Raw genomic sequence first — 13,561 nt, 5'->3', positions numbered from 1 at the left:
CTGACAAATTATTTCTGTAAACTTAACAATATCTTTTAAACTTACCGATGTATTTTGTTAGGCCTAATAATATCAAATGAAAAGCCTACACCTCAATCTTTTCCCATTATCCATTGGTTTTAATTCTAGGTCAAACCACCAGGGAAGAACAGATTTGTTCATAATATTTATCTATAATTACAAACATACCTAGTGTGTATAATTAATAAATTCATCCATAAAGAAACAAAAATTCTCATAAATAGTTATTGATAACAAGTCTATTTATTATATCCATAATATTTCATTCTTCACAGTATGTTATGAGTATAGTTTTGTAATGTATCATATACTTTGGCGGATTTCTTCAAGAACGTTTGCTACGCGTTACGTTAACATAACCGAAAGTTGTAGAACTAAGACGATGAAAATATAACTTAAGACAAATCTTCCAAAGTTTCACGTTTTACGAAAACTCAAAACTGTTTATTTTTATTAATTACTTTATTTTTGAAATAACTGTATGATATTTAATAAAAATATTATATGGCATTTTGACACTTTTTGATACAAAGAGGTATAAAATTAAAAGATTCTTCATAAAGTGGCAGTATATAAAAATACATATATATAGATACACTGTACACATGTAAATGACAGAGGCGTCGGAACCGGGGAGATTGGGCTGCTTTAGCACCCTTACTTTTAGATATTTGACTTATATAGCAACTGCAAATTATATTATTATATTAATTTTTTGCTTCCGATCCCCTTAGACTTCTGTGTTGCCTTTCGTAGTACGGGAGCTGCTTTTAGTAGCTCCTTATATTTTCAGTTTTTTATTATAAAATCTTTATGCTTAGCCAAGCACCCCCACTTTACAACTCCTTCCTACATTACTGAATAAGAATACTATTCCAGGCATATAAATATGTTTGTATTGTGCATTTGTGGCAAAGCTATGAAGGTTACCTGTTTCAGTCTCTAATTTTTAACTGCTGATCAAAAGGAAGACAATTTACTACCCACCATTCTAGTTGAATGATTACTTGTCTCTCTTATAACTACATAAGACTGAGATTTTGGAGTTCCTGTAAACTTATACTAACATTGCATATGTATCAGACTAATTTGTATTTGTTTTTTTTATCAAACCATCAACAAATAGAATTTCATATTGCAAATGAAATAGCAATGAGTTCTTTTACAATAAGTTTAACAGCCTTACAAACTTTTAGCTTTAATGAACGTTTGTGCTTAAAATTTAGACAATTAACTATTGTACTTAGCCAGTTTGTTTTGCCTTTGAATTACTAGATCAAATGATCAGAAAAGCTCAGCTCTTTAGAAGTGATCTTAAATTTATTGTGTTAATTTACAAATTTAAGGCCTATTATATGAAACCGATACATTCTCAATCATTGCATAATTGTGTTTAATCAAAAAGTATAAACAATTTCAGGACCTTGATGAAACTTTCACTGATTTATAGGTCACCATGTCCACATTTTAAATAAACTGGTCCTTTCTAGTGACATTTAAGGAACTTAAGAAGTCAAATAAATATTTCAATGTCGTTATTTTAAAACAATCACGATGATATCATCTCATATGTTTTAAAAATTATACTGATGTGAAAGTATAAACTGTCTCTAATCTCAATAAACCTAAAACGAACTCAATAATCAATTTTACAAAGAAAAATGGTTTACTTTGACAAATTAAAAATTTTTGTTTCCTGATGTAGCTTATTTTGCTGAAAGGTCGTATCTTTTATTTAATTTTTTTACAAAGGATAGCTCAAAGACGTTATTTCAAAGCAATGAACACTCATGTGGATTTTAATATATTAATTTAAAATATTTTGTGTTGAAGTATGTCTAAATATTTTCTTTTACCTAAAATAACACATAAGAAGAGCGAGTTATAGAACAAAAGAGTTTGATATTGTGTTTAATTTGAAATCTCCAGCAACACAATATTTTAATTGTTTTTATTTTTCCTTCTTTGTATTCAAGGTACGATTAGTTGAAATTTATATTTTTAAAAATGTACCTGAAGAAAGAGTTGAACTTGAAATTGCTCTTTAAAATTATATAAACTTGATTTTGGTAAATAACTTACTGATACATAATGATTATACTATGAGACACTAATCTATTCATTTCTGCATTATTTTGATATAGAAAACAATTATATTTTCGAAATCACAGAATATGGCTCGTTAATTGGGAAAGTCTCAGAATTATGATAAATATCACATTTAAAACCTCTGTTTTACTGCTCTTATTTGGTCAATTCACACGTACCTTCATTTTTTATCTATTGTAAATTTTGTAGAAACAGACATAGTAATATTTCATTTCAGCTTATCATATTTTTTAGTTTAACTCTTTTTTTTTTAGGTTTTAGAAATTTGCAAATGATTTTAAATCTAAATACTCTAAAATTACATTCAAGCATAATTCAGATATTGGCGTCATTTTCTGATTTTCTAAATTTAGTTAAACATATTTATTAAATAAGGAATGTAAATCACATAAACTGCTTCTACCTTCAGAATATTCGAAGGACAATAATTATTTTGTTTGAAAATGTTGTTTTAATTTTGTGGCACTGTATGGCAGCACTATATTTTAATTCTCGCGCTTACTTGAAAGCATTAAAAGGCATACTAGACAACTTATGAAAACAGTCCTGTCGATGACGTCAGTAATAAGTTTGCGGAATTATAATGCTAAAATTCGGGAATCAATTTTTCGAAGTAAATATACACAGACCACTGTGTTTATAAGCAGCTTTATACTAAGAAAACAACAACATATAGATAATAAATGTGAAATGTATCTGTTATTTGTTTGTTTTTGAATTTCGCGTAAAGTTACTCGAGGACTATCTGCGTTAGCCGTTCCTAATTTAGCAGTGTAAGACTAGAGGAAAGGCAGGTAGTCATCACTACTCACTGCCAGCTCTTGGGCTACTCTTTTATTAGCGAATAGTGGGATTGACCATAATATTATAACGACCCCACAGCTGAAAGGGCGAGCACGTTTGGTGCGACCGGGATTTGAACCCGCTACTCTCAGATAATGACTCGAACGCCTTAACACACTTGGCCATGCTGGGCCCTGTATCTGTTATTACTTACATAAAATTAAGGGTTTTTTGAAAGCAAGCACTCGACGCTTGTATTTCGTTACTTGAACAATTTTAGAAAAGTTCTAACCGTCAGTATTTAAAATCATAAAATATTCAGTTGTAATGTTAAATAAAATGTAGCATAAAGAAACCGGTTGGAAAAATACACTGATCGATAAAATATAATTAAGAAAGCGAAATGCTGAGTTATCATACTGAACAGCCTAGTCATAATTTCTCAACAATGTAATTTTATACAAACTCAATCTCTTATCATTATAGATAGCACTGTCTCATTAATGTTGTTACGTAGATTCTTATTACTTACTGTCGAATATGTGAATGTGGCGCCCTGAACTAACTGTTTTGTAAATCCAAATGCATGGAGATAACCTAACGATATTGGGATATTATGAAATCATAAATTTCAAATATCGTAGGACAAAAAGTTGTTAGAGTTGTCGCGATTGTATGATCAATTGTAAAATATGTTATCTGAAAGAAATACAGATATAGTAACAAAATCCAAACTTTGAAAACTTTCAGGATATCCAGTCTCATGGTATATTGACATACAAAACGAATTCAATTTTGATTCCTACTATGACCAGGTGAGGATATGGTAATAATAGTGCTCTATAATATAACAACTGACGACTATCAGGATCAGTATTATTAGCAATTACAATGCGCAAGTGGTTATTAACTTGGTTGTATTAACGCCTATTTGATTTGGTTTTTTTTTTGTTTTAATTTCGCACAACGCTACACGAGGGATATCTGCGCTAGCCGTCCCTAATTCAGCAGTGTTAGACTAGAGGGAATGCAACTAGTTATCATCACCCACCGCCAACTCTTGGGTTACTCTTTCACAAACGAATAGTGCGATTGACCGTAACGTTATAACGCCCTCAAGCTGAAAGGGCGAGCATGTTTAATGTGAGGGGGATTCGAACCCGCGACCTTCAAATTACGAATAGAATGCCCTAACCATCTAGCCATGCTGAGCCTCACCTATTTGGTATGCCTATGTTTTCAATGGCTGGTTATATGTGATAATACTATGACGCTATATTAGAGAGGCTGAAATTAATAATATACAAAACTTGCTAAGATCCTCTACTTAAACAACTATTTGTCTCTGAAATTTCGAATTACTGTTTAAATCATAATTTAGTCATACAACATCAATCACTTATATGTGCATGCAGTTAGTAATAAACGTTTTTAAATATAAACCAACGAAATCCACTTTTCAAAAGTACACATATCTAACTTTTAAAGTAAATGAAAAAAAAAATAATCACGACGAATTTGCAAGTTATGTTTAAATGTTATTATTTTACATGACAAATAAAACGTTATACGAAACTAAAATATTAGGAATAGGTCAACCTTTGTGTGAGTATTTTTCATTGATGACACAAAACAATTTCATCAGATACGAAAATGGCTGAGAACTACCTCAAATATTATAGGCAGCCCTAACCGTAGTTTTTAATTAAACAAAACGCTACACAATGGGCTGTCAGTGCTATGAACACCACGGATTCCAGCATCGGAAGTCCGCACACATACCACTACACCTTCTTACTGTAGGTCTCAACCAAATGCTGGGAAATTTTATACTACGTAAAATAGAGCACATAAACTATTCTGTTTATGTTGTTATAAAGTAGAGAACACAAATTATTCTTTTTATATTATTATAAAGTAGCGCACATAAACTATTCTTTTTATTTTGTTATAAAGTAGAGCACACAAACTATTCTTTTTATGTTCTTATAACGTAGCGCACATAAACTATTCTTTTTATATTATTATAAAGTAGCGCACACAAACTATTCTTTTTATGTTCTTATAACGTAGCGCAGATAAACTATTCTTTTTATATCTTTATAAAGTAGAACACAAAAAACTATTATTTTCTGTTATTATAAAGTAGAGCACACAAACTATTCTTTTTATGCTATTATTATTTCAAAATATATTGTTTTAAAAAATGTAAAACTTTTTGTGAATATTCCGAAGAAGCACTCATATTTTATTAAAATCTAAACTTCTAAAGCGATGTTCCGATAACTTAAATTCAAAAATGAAAGCATAGAGAAAGCTCTTATTCCATACTATTCGAAAACTCGGCAATTTGTTCAGCTCCCTAACTTTTCCTGAAGAGCTCTCAATAAATTGTGTTAAACAGGTTTTCAGAAAAGTAGTTAAAAAGCGTAGGTCATTAGGCATTATTGTTAAAAAGCTTTAGCAGTGTAGAGAGTTAAAATGAACTAACAATCTTATAGGACTTTTGGTAATGACTGATGTATATATATAAATACATGTATTTCTTTACACGATTATAGTTTCTACAAGAAATAAGAATAATAACAACAAAAAGGATAAACAACAACTGATGAATCCAAAATTTGTATAACTTTTCCTTCACAAGTTTAGAAAGCGTGATCTCTCATGCCATCTGTCTCCCGTAGGAACAGCAGTAGGTCTACGGATTTACAACGATACAATCAGAAGGTTCAATTCCTATCGGAAGACAGAGCAGATAGCACGACGTGGCTTTGCTAAAAGAAACACACAAACACATGCCATCTAAATGCACTAACTAACTAACTATATATAAATAAATACTTGGAGCTACATATTAAGCAGTAAAGGAACTCTATACCTACTTACTTTAAAAAACCCCATAAATATCTTAATTATAACTGCACTAGAGTCCTTACTATTCCAATACTCGTATAAATTTCCTGTTCGCTAAGTATACAATTAATAATATAATGACGAATAAAACCCACCTACGAAACTCTGTGGCAGTGGAGTGATACTTTCTTCGTATGGTAAATATCAAGTTGTACAAAAAAAGCGTAGAACCAGATAACGAAAACAGGTTAAGATAAAAGGGATAGTCATCTGACCACAAATACTCTACCAGTAATCGTGATGTTGTGTTTCACAAATACTCTACCAGTAATCGTGATGTTGTGTTTCACAAATACTCTACCAGTTATCGTGATGTTGTGTTTCACAAATACGCTACCAGTAATCGTGATGTTGTGTTTCACAAATACTCTACCAGTAATCGTGATGTTGTGTTTCACAAATACTCTACCAGTAATCGTGATGTTGTGTTTCACAAATACTCTACCAGTAATCGTGATGTTGTGTTTCACAAATACTCTACCAGTAATCGTGATGTTGTGTTTCACAAATACTCTACCAGTAATCGTGATGTTGTGTTTCACAAATACGCTACCAGTAATCGTGATGTTGTGTTTCACAAATACTCTACCAGTAATCGTGATGTTGTGTTTCACAAGTGCTCTACCAGTAATCGTGATGTTGTGTTTCACAAATACGCTACCAGTAATCGTGATGTTGTGTTTCACAAATACGCTACCAGTAATCGTGATGTTGTGTTTCACAAATACTCTACCAGTAATCGTGATGTTGTGTTTCACAAATACGCTACCAGTAATCGTGATGTTGTGTTTCACAAATACGCTACCAGTAATCGTGATGTTGTGTTTCACAAATACTCTACCAGTAATCGTGATGTTGTGTTTCACAAGTGCTCTACCAGTAATCGTGATGTTGTGTTTCACAAATACGCTACCAGTAATCGTGATGTTGTGTTTCACAAGTGCTCTACCAGTAATCGTGATGTTGTGTTTCACAAATACTCTACCAGTAATCGTGATGTTGTGTTTCACAAGTGCTCTACCAGTAATCGTGATGTTGTGTTTCACAAATACGCTACCAGTAATCGTGATGTTGTGTTTCACAAATACGCTACCAGTAATCGTGATGTTTTGTTTCACAAATACGCTACCAGTAATCGTGATGTTGTGTTTCACAAATACTCTACCAGTAATCGTGATGTTGTGTTTCACAAATACGCTACCAGTAATCGTGATGTTGTGTTTCACAAATACTCTACCAGTAATCGTGATGTTGTGTTTCACAAATACGCTACCAGTAATCGTGATGTTGTGTTTCACAAGTGCTCTACCAGTAATCGTGATGTTGTGTTTTACAAATACTCTACCAGTAATCGTGATGTTGTGTTTCACAAATACTCTACCAGTAATCGTGATGTTGTGTTTCACAAGTGCTCTACCAGTAATCGTGATGTTGTGTTTTACAAATACTCTACCAGTAATCGTGATGTTGTGTTTCACATTTTTTTGACTAGCTTTTGTCTACTTTATGACGGTGGTTGTAGTTAATAGTTTTGTTTTGTGTTTACTTAATTTGTTACAAGTTACAACTTTTACAGTAAAGGATATTTATTTTTAGAGCAGGTACGAAGTTGCGATCATTGGTACAATCATTCACAAATTTTAACAGTAAACAAGGTTTTAGTATTTAAATCAATATTAAACAACTTAACAATAATTCAACTTTTAGAACTGATAGTTGTTACTTATGCATGTGTATATCCATCTGTGAAACTGACACGTTATTCATTTACAGCTGAACAGAAAACACAAGTAACAATTTAATAAATATAAAAAGTTATGGAATGTAAGTGAAGAAACATTTGTAATAACGACGTATAGATATATGTCTGGGTATTTGTTCATTGTGAGAGTGTTTGATTTTATTACTCAGTTAAATACTGATCTTAACCCAGTATACAACAAAGAATTCATAAAACTACTCAACGTATTATTACAAAAATATTACTTTCAAACTTCTTAATGTTTTGCATACAAAACAATCAAGAACATCAAAAGCCTATGATTTACCAAAAGTTAAAAAAAATCTTTTGTCCAATTATGTATTCTTATAACTCTTAAAACAGTCCCAGTATGGTTAGGGCGATCGACTCGTAATCCGAAGGTTGCGGGTTTGAATTCTCGTCACGCCAAACGTGCTCACTCTTTTAACCGTGAGAGTGTTATAATGTGACTATTCGGTGGTAAAAGAGTAGCCCAAGAGTTTCTGGTGGGTGGTAATGACTAACTGCCTTCTCTCTAGTTTTACACTGCTAAATTAGGGATGGCAAACGCAGATATCCCAAGTGTAGCTTTGCGAGAAGTTAAAAACCCTTTAAAATACAATTTTGGTAAGTACTTTAACTAGGTTTTGGAAACTTATGTTTCCTTTTAGTTTTGATGTATAAACCTATTTCCTCAAGCCACTCGTCATGAGACAATACAATTTATTGGAAATATTTTTTTACAAGACTCCAAAAACCGAAGTGTTATGAAACAGGAACACCTGATGGAACTGTTACAACTAGTCCTATTTGTCTGCTTTTAATACCGAGATTCATACTTTCTTCAGTTACACGGACTTGACAAGGAAAATCCATTGTTAGGTACTTTGGTCACTCTTTACTTACATCATGTTGAACAACATACCATAGTCACTTCCACGTATAAGTCTGAATATTGGTTTAGATAAGTAGATGATGTTTGTTTTTGGCTTTTTTTGCCAAGATGAACAAACAAACACACAAACAATCTACACAAAGACATGCAATTCATAGTGGGAAGTGAAAACAACTATAATATAGGTTTTTAAGCTTTGACATCACGCAAAACCACAAGGTTTCATCACTAAATTTTACATACTGCGTGAATTACATAAACTGGTTTTCTAATCATGTAATCCACTAGAAGTTAGGCACTTTATAAAGCCTCAATGATTAACATACGTTACATACACTAAAAATAACATCGATAAAGAAGTTGCGAACTTAACTTAATGCTTTACTAACATTAATCAGTACCCTACTAAAGTAACTGCAGAAACTATTATCACATTCAAACAACACAGACAAGAGAAACTTAACAAAACATACACATTCGAAAAACACCCCACGAAGATAAACCTATTCACTTAAACTATCCCATATCTCTTACTATAATGGATATAGCGTGTATGTCATTATCTACTTATTTAAGCAAAAATGCTTGCTTCGGCAGTACATATAATAAACCTGGGACGATAGAGGGACGATCGCCAGGGTGCCGTGACAGGTTGACACGTATAATCGTGTAGCGTTCTATTCTTTCTCACTTTTTTGCCCCACTTCAGTGGCGTACTCACATTGCTAGAAACTGGTTTTCGATGCTTGTGGTGGGAAGAGCAGAGATAAACCATTGTGTTGTTTTGTGCATAATTCTAAACAAATATACAAGCAAAATCTTTTGCGTCACCTATTGATAGAAACTACAAACAAATATCCATAACAAAATTCACAGTTTGGATATTTCAGATGATTAGAAAAATAAACATGGTAAAACACAGCTTTAAATAAAATTATTCTCCTCACAACGAGAACACAACTTTACTAGGACTGTACTTGAAGGTTTGATTATATTTTTATTGATGCAATTTTGAATTGTATTACTGAGAAACTAGAGTTATTAAAAACTATATTTTTTTCTATAAACAGTACCACTTAAAACATATTAAAACATTACAGTTTACATCAATAAAACTTATGAAAATTTTAAGTTTTGTTATATGAATCAATGAGTCGCGTCTGTTTAAAAAGTACAATCCGAATACTCAAAACCCCGCGTCCCAAGTTCATGAACACACGAACAAAATAAACACGGTTTTCCTGAACAGAATGTCACAATACTAAAACATTAACTGGATACTAACAGCAAAAATGTCAGAGAAGCTTTATTTATAAAACCAAACAATCTCACATTTAACAAACACCCAGGCATATCTCTACATGTTTTTAATCATTTCACATCTAACAAACCCCCAGGCATATCTCTATATGTTTTTATCATAATTTCTCTAGACATTCCTAATCTTATGCAAATATTTGGCTTAACTTATTCCACATTTTTTTATTCACTTTGTGCTCGCTTTCTTTTCTTTGGATGTAAATAAATAATCTGTCAGTTGACACAGATTCATATGCATTTCCATAAATAACTACCAACAATTCTACAATTTAAATATATTGTAAAATTGTTGCATATTGATTTTGAGGGTCACGGGTTCGAATCTCCGTCACACCGAATATGCTCGCCTTTTCACCCGTGGGGCCATTATAAAATAACGGTCAATCCCACTATTCGTTGGTAAAAGAGCAGCCCAAGAGTTGGCGGTGGGTGATGACTAGCTGTCTTCCCTCTAGTTTTACTCTGCTAAATTATGGACAGCTAGCGCAGATAGCCATCGTGTAGCTTTGCATGAATTTCAAAAACAGACAAGCAATACTTTTAAAACTCGTCTATATGAAAATGATTGCACCAGAGGTTGAAACGTAGTACGTGTTCTGTAATTTATTCTTCTTCAAATGGATTAAGAACAACTGTCATGATGTGAACTAGATTAAACTGGTGTGATTTTTCATCAGTTTAATTTGTGTCACAATACATCAGAACTGCCGTATGGAATATTTAGCATTATTCAAAAGAATCAGTCATTTTAGAAACTAATAAATACATCTTTCGTTACCTTGAGACCCGGCAGTTACAGTTAATAATAATACGGCTATTTATTTAATGGTCTATAACACGGTATATGCTAAGTGCACAAATATATCCCTCTGAAAGTTTAAGATATTCTCGGTTATACCTATTATTTAGTAAACTAACCCATGGGTTTCACACTACATAATAAGTCTGTTTGAATATCCTGAGTAAGATTTCTCAACTGTTTGAAACTGCTTGAGCTTTGGGCCTTGTTTGGAAACATTAAAACTTCTGTAGATAATCCTGTGTGATAACTTCTTATCCAGAATGAATATTTAAATAAATAGAATTCTATAAAACTGTATTTGAGACTCTAATAAAGTAGTCAGTAGCCAGTGTATGTGTGTGTTTGTGTGTGTTGATAGATAATGAATAATCGAAATGAGTTTCTTTCAACACAATTTATGTTTTATATACAAGATGGTTATTGATAAAATTCTGGGTTTAAAATTATTATGTATACCCTCAATGGCTCAGCGGTATGTTTCTGGACTTAACACGAAAAACATGTTTTCGATCAGTATTGTGTACTTCATTTCAAATAAACAAATTGTTATATATTAAATCCCATTTCTACGTACGACTCGTAATTGGTCGCTGGTTTAAATCCCCATTACATCAAACTTGCTCACCCTTTCAACCATGGGGGCATTATAATGTAACTGTCAACCCCAGTATTCGTTGATAATAGCGTAGCCCCAGAGTAGGCGGTGGGTGGTGATGACCTACTGCCTTATCTCTAGTCTTACACCGCTAAATTAGGGACGGCTAGCGCAGATAGCTCTCGTGTAGCTTTGCGTGAAATTAAAAAAACAAACAAACAAACAAACAAACAAACAAACAGGGAATCAAATGTACACCAAATGCATGTTAAAAATGATGAGATTTGTTTTAGAACATTAGACATGGTGTAGGGTGTTTCAAAACTATATATGAAAGAACAATCCTAAATCGTTTTCCTTACAAATCAGTATTACTTCTGATGTGTAACCTCTTCCTCCTCTCTTCAAATAATACGAGACCAGCGAGTTCAACCCAGTCCACAACAAACGGTGCTTGCAATAGTGTTATTTAGAGCTAAGAATGACATGATGATTAGCGGAATAGCGGAAAATACATCGAACATCTTTAACAGTAGTTTTTGAAAAACTCTGCACTCTATTCAGCTAGTTGGTTGTTTGTTTAGAGCTTCATGGCACAAAAAAAGATAAACCATTCGCGTCGAACAACCGTTAAAAAGGTGAAAAAATATAAACTGTATAAAAAGTAAAAACTAAACAAGCTAAAAGCTAATCAATGTCCAAGAATCAGATGAAGATTAAATAGAATGAAAAGGTCAATGGTGAACAAAAATATAAGAAGTACAACGATTCTGGACAGTGTAGTCATCGCCAATGACACTGTTCAACGTCAGGGGTAAATCCTAAAAGAAAATGTGTCTAAAATGGTACCGTCGACCTCATTTGCAACAAAGGCACGAAAGTGAAATGTGGGCAGATGTGACCTGAGTGTCACAAAGGTTACACATTAGCGGGTTAGTCCCACATAAAAGTAAACGATGAGTAGAAAAGCTGCATTCACTGCGTAGACTTGAGAAGACAATTTCCTTCCTCCAATACCTACGGAAACGACACGGTGAAAGAACATGAGCTCGTTTGATTCGTAAAAACCTGTGATAAATTTGTTCATCCCAAATGGAATGCCAACTGGTCCGAAACCGTGCCTTGATTATAATATCATAGTTAACAAACTTGACAGTGCAAGAACAGACGGACTTGGCTGTCGTGTTAAGAAGCTCGTTTCCACAAAAACCGAGATGGGAAAAATGAAACAAAAACTCGACAGAAAGGGATGAAAGAGAATATTAGGCCAGTTGTTTCTGAATATCTATGAGAACTAGGTGAGACCTCACAGGAAGCTATTCTAGGTTCAGCAGAGTGCTAAGAGAGTCGATGTAAATAGTAGAGTTAGTGTACTGCCTAGCTTCTGTGTGATTCATGGAAAGAAAATTGACACACAGCTCAATAGTAAACACAGAAACTGTAGTGGGGATCTTATGAGTAACTACCGATCCACAACAAACCATGGTCGAACCCATAGAGTCACGTGATTTTGATCAGAAGACGGTACTTCTAATCAGAAGATGGTACTTCTAATCAGAAGACGGTACTTCCAGTCAGAAGATGGCACTTTTAATCAGAAGACGGTACTTCTAATCAGAAGACGGTACTTCCAGTCAGAAAACGGTACTTCCAATCAGAAGATGGTACTTCTAATCAGAAGATGGTACTTCTAATCAGAAGACGGTACTTCCAGTCGGAAGATGGTACTTCTAATCAGAAGACGGTACTTCCAATCAGAAGACGGTACTTCTAATCGGAAGCATTCGTTCTCTTCAAATGATCCAAAGAAAGGTCACAGGTGGAGGTGGTAATAAGTCATGGATGGATGGGTTGACAATCGGGTTCAGCAGCATCATCCAATGGCAGACTTAGTTCATTTGGTTCCTAGACACGAATGCCAAATGGAGGAGTGGAAGACCGCTGATTCTCAAAGAGTAAAGTCCACTGAATAAGGAAGACACAACCCCAGTGGGATGTCGTGGTAAGGATCTTAGCTATGTAATGTTTAGTGAGGAACATCTGTGGTGAAAAGAGGTTCATTGTATTCAGTGTACAGACTCTGGACTAGACAAATGTGGAATGTCCCTGTGCATAGTGGAAGCCACAGATTACATATAGGGTCTAACACCTTCAAGACAGAGTCCGTGAGAGAATTGTAGAAGATAGACCTCTTACCCAACTTGGATCGAATGAGAGCACGTTAGATTTTGAGCGTGGAACATTGACTCTTAATCATTGTTGTTATTTTACGATTCTATTATAATTACGTTGAAGACCATAACAACTTTTAAAACACAAAGAATTAGATTTGATTACAGAATTAAGTCCCTCTTCTACTTAAACAACGTTAAGAATTAC

General features: G+C 33.4%; 1 protein-coding gene across 6 annotated transcripts in view; it reads right to left on the bottom strand.

Moving 5' to 3' along the window:
- The window catches only part of LOC143240290 (uncharacterized), a 44,302-nt gene extending 44,161 nt beyond the window's left edge, over nucleotides 1–141 (bottom strand). For 3 of the 6 annotated variants that reach the window (XR_013021700.1, XM_076482501.1, XM_076482506.1), the window contains exon 1: nucleotides 46–141. The gene's annotated coding sequence lies outside the window, so the exon portion shown is untranslated. The remainder of the gene's footprint in view (nucleotides 1–45) is intronic. The other 3 variants (XM_076482508.1, XM_076482502.1, XM_076482503.1) reach the window with 3 other exon arrangements.
- Nucleotides 142–13,561: the final 13,420 nt, after the last annotated feature.

This window comes from Tachypleus tridentatus, chromosome 13 (genome assembly GCF_004210375.1).
Source record: "Tachypleus tridentatus isolate NWPU-2018 chromosome 13, ASM421037v1, whole genome shotgun sequence".
NCBI lineage: Eukaryota > Metazoa > Arthropoda > Merostomata > Xiphosura > Limulidae > Tachypleus > Tachypleus tridentatus.
This window is presented reverse-complemented; position numbering and strand designations above follow the sequence as displayed.